The following is a 9,742-nucleotide window of genomic DNA, read 5'->3' as shown; positions in this document are numbered from 1 at the left end:
GCTTATAGATGTTCATTTTTTCCATTTCCTTGAAAAGCAGAATAAACCTATGTTGTAATAAATCGATGTAAACATAAAGTATCATCCTGCTACTATGCAATCATATAAAATCATACTAAGACATTCACATGTAATATGATTATTAATATCGTTGGTCCCACCTACTGGGGAGGCCGAGGCAGGAGAATCACTTGAACATGGGAGGCAAAGGCTGCAGTGAGCAGAGATTGTGCCACTGCACTCCAGCCTGGGAGACAGAGCGAGACTCCATCTCAAAAACAAACAAACAGACAAAAACACCCTTAGGTAATGATCACCAATGACTGCTGACATCTTTTTGAAAAAAAAATAATAAGAAAACCAGACATCTTGTCCATCTATATGGCTGTACACGACATCACCTATGAGTAATCCTGGAAAAAAAAAAGAAGAACTTGAATCTACGCCTCTTGATCTAATTAACAAATTACAGGACACACAAGGGCAGCAGAAAAATATGTCAAATGATTCCACAGTGAGACAATCTGCAAAATCCAGGGTGTAAGAAATTCTGCACTTTTTTCTACAAATCAAATGCAGAGAGAGGGAGGGAGGAAAGGAAGAGAGGGAGAAGGAATCCATGAATCACAAGAGAATGAAGGAACATATCACTGGTGAGGTATGGATCCTATTATCTAAACAAGAGCTCACTGAACTTTCCAATTCATGTGCTTCCCCTTGTTAACGGCACTGGCTCATCCCAGGTCTTCTGTGCCATCCTGTTTCCCAGTCTCCGCTGCGACAAAAATAGCGATAGGAAAAATGGCATTTTATCAGGGGCCATGTACTGGGAAGATGCTTAACATTGTCTCCATGGTTTGATATTTTATATAGATATAATGAATACATATATTTGTGTAATATAAAAATACATATTTGTATGTAAAATATAAAAATATGGATACATAAAATATGAATATAAAATAGGCCAAGCGTGGTGGCTCACGCCTGTAATCTCAGCACTTTGGGAGACCAAGGTGGGCGGATGACCTGAGGTCAGGAGTTCGAGACCAGCCCGGCCAACATGGTGAAACCCCTGTCTCTACTAAAAATACAAAAATTAGCTGGGTGTGGTGGCGGATGCCTGTAATCCCAGCTACTCAGGAGGCTGAGGCAGGAGAATTGATTCAATCAGGAGGTGGAGGCTGCAGCGGGCTGAGATTGCACCATTGCACTCCAGCCTGGGTGACAGAGTAAGACTCTGCCTCAAAAATATATACATATATACTATATATATGCATATGTAATATGAAATGTTATTTATATGTAATACATTGCATATATTTATATGTAATATAAAAATATATAAGTACAAAACGATATAAATTACAAAATATATTTTATATAATATGGTTTATATATTATATACTATATTTTACAAAATATATTTTATATAATATGGTTTATATATTATACACTATATTATATAAAATACGAATATATGTTTTTATATATAAAGATTTTTATATCATATAGTTTATAAATGTGTATTTTATATCATATATAATATGTAACAGATAAATCTTTTTTTTTTTTTTTTTTTGAGACAGTCTTGCTCTGTCGCCCAGGCTGGAGTGCAGTGGCACAATCTCGGCTCACTGCAAGCTCTGCCTCCTGGATTCATACCATTTTCCTGCCTCAGCCTCCCGAGTAGCTGAGACTACAGGCACCTGCCACCACGCCCGGCTAATTTTTTGTATTTTTAGTAGAAATGTGGTTTCACTGTGTTAGCCAGGATGGTCTTGATCTCCTGACCTCATGATCTGCCCGCCTCAGCCTCCCAAAGTGCTGGGATTACAGGTGTGAGCCACTGTGCTCGGCCACTTTTTTTTTGAGACAGCCTCGCTCTGCCACCCAGGCTACAGTGCAGTGTGGCAGTCTGGGCTCAGGGCAGCCTCTGCCTCCCAGGTTCAAGTGATCTCCCCACTTCAGTCTCCCAAGTAACTAGGATTATAGACATGTGTCACCATACCTGGCTAAGTTTTTTTGTTTTTTTTGAGACAGAGTCTTGCTCTGTCGCTCAGGCTGGAGTGCAGTGGCACGGTCAAAGCTCACTGCAGCCTCGACTTTCTGGACTCAAGAGATCCTCCCACCTCAGCCTATCAAGTAGCTGGGACTACAGGCACACACCACCATGACTGGCTATTTTTTGTATCTTTTGTAGAGACAGGGTTTCACTCTGTTGCCCAGGCTGGTCTTGCACTCCGGGCTTCAAGCAATCCTCCTGCCTCAGACTCCCGAAGTGCTGGGACTGCAGGTGTGAGCCACCAAGATGAATTTCTTCATTCCCCAAAAATAGAAGCCATGGAGGCTTCTGACTGCCCGGTGGCTGCCAATATTTTTTCACCAACAACCACCCCCCTAGGCTTTTGTTTGTTTGTTTTTTCACATCATAAGGCAGCCTCCTGTCTCCACTGCAGAGCACCTATTTCACATTTGTATACAGGACACCTCCAGTGAGCTTTGTCCCCTCGTGGTAGCCCTGACAGCAACTAACCCTGTTCTGCTCCTGCGGAAACTGTAGCCCAGATTGTTTAGTCAATGTTCAGTAAGTTAGTGACCAGGTAGTGTATTAGTCCGTTCTCGCGCTGCTATAAAGAAATACCCGAAGGCTGGGCGTGGTGGCTCACGCCTGTAATCTCAGCACTTTGGGAGGCCGAGGCAGGTGGATCACGAGGTCAGGAGATCAAGACCGTCCTGGCTAACAAAGTGAATCCCCGTCTCTACTAAAAATACAAAAAATTAGCCAGGTGTGGTGGTGGGTGCCTGTAGTCCCAGCTACTCGGGAGGCTGAGGCAGGAGAATGGTGTGAACCCATGAGTCAGAGCTTGCAGTGAGCCGAGATCGCGCCACTGCACTCCAGCCTGGGTGACAGAGCAAGACTCCATCTCAAAAAAAAAAAAAAAAAAAAGAAAGTAAAGAAAATACACAGTGGCTCACGGCTATAATCCCAGCACTTTGGGAGGCCAAGTCAGGCAAATCACCTGAGGTCGGGAGTTCAAGACCAGCCTGGCTAACATGGTAAAACCCCATCTCTACTACAAATACAAAAATTAGCCAGGCATAGTGGCGGGTACCTGTAATGCCAGCTACTCCAGAGGCTGAGGCAGGAGAATCACTTGAACCCAGGAGGCGGAGGTTAGAGTGAGTTGAGATCGTACCACTGCATTCCAGCCTGGGCAACAGAGTGAGACTCGGACTCAAAAACAAACAAACAAAATTAAAAAAAAAAAAAAAGAAATAAACCAGAGACTGGGCAATTTATGAAAGAAAGAGGTTTAATTGACTCACAGTTCCACATTGCTGGGAAGGCCTCAGGAAAATTACTATCATGGCGAAAGGCAAAGGAGAAGCAGGCACCTTCTTCTCAGGAGGCTGGATAGAGTGAGTGCAAGCAGGGGAAATGCCAGTGCTTATAAAACCATCAGATACCTCAAGACTCACAATCACGGAAGCAGAATGGGGGAAACTGCCCCCATGATCCGATTACCCCACCTTGACACTTGGGGATTATGGGATTACAATTCAAGATGAGATTCTGGGTGGGGACCCAAACCCTAACCATATCAGGTAGGGATGAGAAATCTGCTTCCCAAACTCCTACTCCAATGCTGTGCTCTCTGGACACTGTGTCCCAGTCCTGGAAGGAAGGAGGACAAGAAACTCAGACGGCCTGGACTGAGGGCAAAGGAGGGTGAGGCTGGCACTGACATCCTCAGAGGCCCCTGCAGGGTCATGTATATGAAACCCAAGCCCAAGCTTCATGCCCTGCCCCCAACAAGCAGGAAACGCACACTGTAGCAAATGCTAAGCCAGCTCTCTAGCATGTGAAAGGCTCGTCCAGAGACAGGAGAGGGCTGCTCTCTCTGCCTAGTCTGAAGCAAAAATACTAACTCTTTTCTCCAGTTAGTATTTTGGACTGCGGTTGACCTTGGGTAACTGAAACTGTTAATAAGAGGGGAGACAACCGCAATTTAAAACTCCACTCTTGGTGGGGCGCTGTGGCTCAGGCCTGCAATCCCAGCACTTTGGGAGGCTGAGGTGGGAGGATCACTTGAGGCCAGGAGTTCCAGACCAGCCTGTGCAACATAGCGACATCCCATCTCTACAAAAAATTTAAAAATTAGCCAGGCATGGTAATGTGTGCCTGTTGTTCCAGCTACTTGGAAGGCTCAGCGGGGAGGATTGCTTGAGCAAACCTCCTCCAAACCGTGAGTTCAAGACTACAGTGAGCTATGATTACACCACCGCACTCCAGCCTGTGCAACAGAGTGAGACTGCCTTAAAATAATAAGAAAATAGGCCTGGCATGGTGGCTCACGCCTGTAATCCTAGCACACTGGGAAGCTGAGGCGGGAGGATCATCACATTCCCACTTCTGTCCTCATCGCCCATCCCTCACCTCCCTTCTCAGCCTAAAAGGGCTGAAGGATTGCTTTTATTGATGAAATTACATTGTCTGCGAACACATGGAGCCTAAGTGTGTAGTTTAATGGGTTTAGACACCCATGTAACTGAAATTCAATCAGGATGCAGAAGTGTCCATGCTCCCAGAAAGTTCCTTCACGTCTCTTTTTACTCAATCCCCTTCCCCCTTGGTCTGGAAATGTGAAAGGTTCTGATACTTCCCGGAGCACCCACATTTTCCGGGTCTCTCTGCCAGCCAGTGGCTCTGGGCAAGACATCCGTCCATCAGACCGTCAGGTCCCTGTGAAACAGCCGTCACTGGCCACTTCCCTGAAGACACAAGTCATCATGCTGTCCACTTTGCTGGCTGTCACCGTGCGGTCACCCAGGTCAAGCAGCAACAGCAAGTATACGTTTTTTTCTTTTTTAAAAACTTCCTCTGGCTGGTGCAATGGTTCACACCCGTAATCCCAGCACTTTGGGAGGCTGAGGCAGGTGGATCACCTGAGGTCAGGAGTTCGAGCACTGGCCAAGATGGTGGAAAAAAAAAAAAATTAGCCGGTTGTGGTGGCACATGCCTGTAATCCCAGCTACTTGGAAGACTGAGGCAGGAAAATCACTTGAACCCAGGAGCCGGAGGTTGCAGTGAGCTGAGATCACGTCATTGTACTCCAGTCTGGACAACAGAGTGAGACTCCATCTCAAAAAAAAAAAAAAGAAAAAGAAAAATAAAATAAATGGCAAACTTCCTCTAAAACTTCCCACACAAAGCTTATTTTTCCTTCTCTGTCTGTACCCGAGACCTCATGCTCAGTTCATCCATGGCAAAGCCAGCCCTGATGGAAAGGGTGAGGATGCCTGTAATTACCTTAGCAACAGAACATGTGGTGCATTTGAATCATATCATCTCATCCCTATAGCAACAGAGAATCTCAGAATTACGGTGCTCTGGAGCCAAGTGGCAACAGCACTGAGTCCAACCTCTTAGATTAAAACGAAACCCAACAGAAACAAACAAACAAAAAAAGTCTTTTACCATTCAGATAGCTTTCATAGCCTTGTACCTATTTTTTGTTGTTGCTTGGAAATACAATGGAACTTTGATACCAACAAGATAGCAGGGAACATCCACTTGGGCTGCTGGGCTTTTGGCTGATTTAATCAGAGGCTTTGTTCTATGTCATTAGGAATAAAAAATAATTTTTTGATTGATGGAGGAAGAAAGAGTTGGCCAGGGATGAACGTAGAGATGTTGATATCAGACACCACAGAGCTGTGGCAAGAATTCCTCATTTATTTAACATGTCTTCGTGAGATTGCACCATTCTCTGCCTCTGAGGTTGGCGTGCAAAGAACGACTTTCTCTTTTATCAGCTGGGGACTGTAAAGGGGAAATATCTGCCGGACGCGGTGACTCACGCCTGTAATCCCAGCACTTTAGGAGGCCGAGACAGGAGGATCACGAGGTCAGGAGACCAAAACAATCCTGCCTAATGCAGTGAAACCCCGTCTCTACTAAAAATACAGAAAAATAGCCGGGCGTGGTGGCGGGCGCCTGTAGTCCCAGCTACTCAGGAGGCTGAGGCAGGAGAATCGCTAGATCCTGGGAGGCAGAGCTTGCAGTGAGCTGAGATTGCACCACTGCACTCCAGCCTGGGCGACAGAGCGAGACTCCATCTCAAAAAAAAAAAAAAAGGGAAATATGTTGTCTGCAGTCTCCTGACACCAACTCCTGGCCTCAAGGAAGTTCTCCAGGGCAGAGGGCAACAATATGAAATGTAAACATGGGATGTGGGGAGGTTCGGTACCTCATCCTGATACCGGCTCTACCTTTTGGATGCATCGTGGTCTAATTCAAAACCATGAACTCGGGAACAGGGGATATCTCAGTAGCCTCCTTGGGAACATGCTTCAAGCTGAGATCAACAGAGCAGGGGGCATTGGACGCTGCGCTTCAAAGATGAATGGGGGCCAGGAGCGGAGGCTGATGCGTGTAATCCCAGCACTTTGGGAGGCCGAGGCAGGAGGATTACTTGAGCCCAGAAGTTTGAGACCCACCTGGGGCAATATGGTGAAACCCTGTCTCTACAAAAAATTAGCCAGGCATGGTGGCACATGCCTGCACTCCCAGATACCCAGGAGGCTGAGATGGGAGGATAATCTGCGCCTGGGAGGTCAAAGCTATAGTGAGTCTTAACTGAGCCACTGCACTCCAGCCTGGGCAAGTGAGACCTTGTCTCAAAAACAAAACAAAGCAAAACAAAATCTTAAAAAAATAGACTCGGGGCCAGGCGTGCTAGCTCATGCCTATAATCTCAGCACTTTGAGAGGTCGGGGCGGGAGGATTACCTAAGGTCAGGAGTTCAAGACCAGCCTAGCCAACACAGTGAAACCTTGTCTCTACTAAAAATACAAAAAAAATTAGCTGGGCATGGTGGCACGTGCCTGTAGTCCTGGCTACTCAGGAGGTTGAGGCACAAGAATCGCTTGAACCCGGGTGGTGGAGGTTGCAGTGAGCTGAGATCCGGCCACTGCACTCCAGCTTGGGTGACAGAGCAAGACTCCATCTCAATAAAATATATACACACACACACACACACACAGACACATACATACACACATATATACAAAAATTAGCTGGGCATGGTGGTGGACACCTGTAATCCCAGGTACTTCAGAGCCTGAGACCAGAGAATAGCTTGAACTCGGGAGGCGGAGGTTGCAGTGAGCCAAAATCGCACCAGTGCACTCCAGCCTGGGCAACAGAGCAAGACTCCATCTAAAAAAAAAAAAAAAAAAAAAAGAGACTGGATATGCCATGTTGCCCAGGCTAGTCTCAAGCTCCTGGCCTCAACTGATCCTCCTGCCTCAGCCTTTCGAAGTGCTGGATTACAGCCTGGAGCCACCATACCTGGCCCTGAAAAAACTACATCTTTGTGTTACAGGAGCATATTTGACAGGCTCATTTAAGTATCCCCACTTCCATCAAGAACCAACCAAAACTATCAAGGGTCATGGGGGAGAAATCCACCATGCCTTGTCAAATCCCCACAAACCTACAGTTTCACATACAGGTGGACCAAGTGCCTACAAATAGCCAGACAGGACTTGCAGTTTGGCACAGAAGGATCTTGGAAGTCACCATGCTGAGTTCACAAGTAAATAGCTGAACAAACTGAAACATCAACAACTCCTCTGAGATCTGTCCGCAGAGGTCGGTCACAGGGCAAACTCCCAGCCGCAAAATTGGAGAGACAGGAGGATACAGAGAATTAAAACTTACCTGAGTAGAAACCCACGGGCAGAAGCCCCACATGGGGCCCAGTGAAGAGGGGTGGGAAGAGCAGAGCGGCTGAGGAGCTGAATTGCTGTACCCGCTGAAGAAGCCCGAGACATAGAAACTCCCAGCAGGGCCGGGCGTGGTGGCTCACGACTGTAAACCCAGCGCTTGGGGAGGCCAAGGCGGGCGGATCACGAGGTCAGGAGTTCGAGACCATCCTGGCTAACACGGTGAAACCCCATCTCTACTAAAAATACAAAAAATTAACCAGGCGTGGAGGCGGGCGCCTGTAATCCCAGCTACTCGGGAGGCTGAGGCAGGAGAATGGCGTAAACGTGGGAGGCGGAGCTTGCAGAGAGCAGAGATCGCACCACTGCACTCCAGCCTGGGCGACAAGAGCGAAACTCCGTCTCAAAAAAAATAAATAAATAAAAACCGAGAGGACCGAGACAGGGCGCCCTGTGCTCTTGTGAGTTTTACCTTCAGGGGCTCAACCAGGTTCTCAGAGTGAATATTAGAGAAAAATCCCCTCGTGCCTCCAGCAAGGGGAGCGGAAAAGAGACAAGCCCAGCTTTCTGTTCTTAACAAGGTCAACCCTCAGGAGAAACTACTTAACCACAGCCCAACCTGGGGGGCTTCATCAGCACCTAACTGATCTGGGGGAAGGAAAATCCCCAACTCCAGCTGGCCCCAGCTGTCCACCTGGAGAAAAGGAAAACCCAACCCCAGCGCCGGGACCCATCCTGTCCCGCCTAAGCGGGTGAGTTGGGGGTGTTAATAAGCACTTACGAAGTCCAGTCCAGAGGCACAGGCTCACTGAAAGACTAAGATCTGGCCAGGCACGGCCAGGCACAGTGGCTCACGCCTGTAATCCCAGCACTTTGGGAGGCCGAGGCAGGCGGATCACGAGGTCAGGAGATCCAGACCATCCTGGCTAACAAGGTGAAACCCCGTCTCTACTAAAAACACAAAAAAATTAGCCGGGTGTGCTGGCAGGCTCCTGTAGTCCCAGTTACTCAGGAGGCTGAGGCAGGAGAACGGCGTGAACCCGGGAGGAGGAGCTTGCAGTGAGCTGAGATAGCAACACTGCACACCAGTCTGGGTGACAGAGCGAGACTCCGTCTCAAAAAAAAAAAATCTGGCCAGGCACAAAGGCTCATGCCTGTACTTTGGAAGGTTGAGGTGGAAGGATTGCTTGAGCTCAAAAGTTGAAGACCAGCCTGGGCAATATAGTGAGACCTCATCTTTTTAAAAAAATAATAATTTAAAACAAAGATTCAGACCTGCTCAGAGGACTATTACAGAGGCTTCTCCTCCCACCACACCTTCCCACCACTTTCCCCCAGGTCTATTTATAGCAGCGCCTTTTACCGATAATTTATGTCCAGTTATCAGGGAAAAAATTACAAGGCATAATAAAATGCAAAAACTATCCAGAAGCTTTGTAGAAGGTGTTTTTTTAAAAAGTCAGCCAGGCGTGGTGGCTCACGCATGTAATCCCAGCACTTTGGAAGGCCAAGGCGGGTGGATCACCTGAGGTCGGGAGTTCGAGACCAGCCTGGCCAATATGATAGTGAAACTCCCGTCTCTACTGAAAAAATACAAAAATTAGTCGGGCATGGCGGTGTGTGCCTGTGGTCCCAGATACTCAGGAGGCTGAGGCAGGAGAATCACTTGAACCCGGGAGGCAGAGGTTGCAGCGAGCCAAGATGGGACCACTACACTCCAGCCTGGGTGACAGAACAGGATGCCGTCTCTAAATAAATAAATAAATAAATAGGTGGAGAAAGCTATACCAAGATAATACTAAATAAAGCAGACTTCAAAGCAAAGAAAGTTATCGGAGCTTAAGAGGGGCATTACAGCCGGGTGTTGTCACTCAAATCGATAATCCCAGCACTTTAGGAGACCAAGGTAATGGGGGATTGCTTGAGCCCAGGAGTTTGTGATCAACCTGGGCAACATAGCAAGACCCTGTCTCTACAATAAATAAATATATATAAATATATATATCAG

Source organism: Papio anubis, chromosome 4 (genome assembly GCF_008728515.1).
Source record: "Papio anubis isolate 15944 chromosome 4, Panubis1.0, whole genome shotgun sequence".
Classification (NCBI taxonomy): Eukaryota; Metazoa; Chordata; class Mammalia; order Primates; family Cercopithecidae; genus Papio; species Papio anubis.
The sequence above is the reverse complement of the archived record's forward strand: the minus strand, read 5'-3'. Positions refer to the sequence as shown.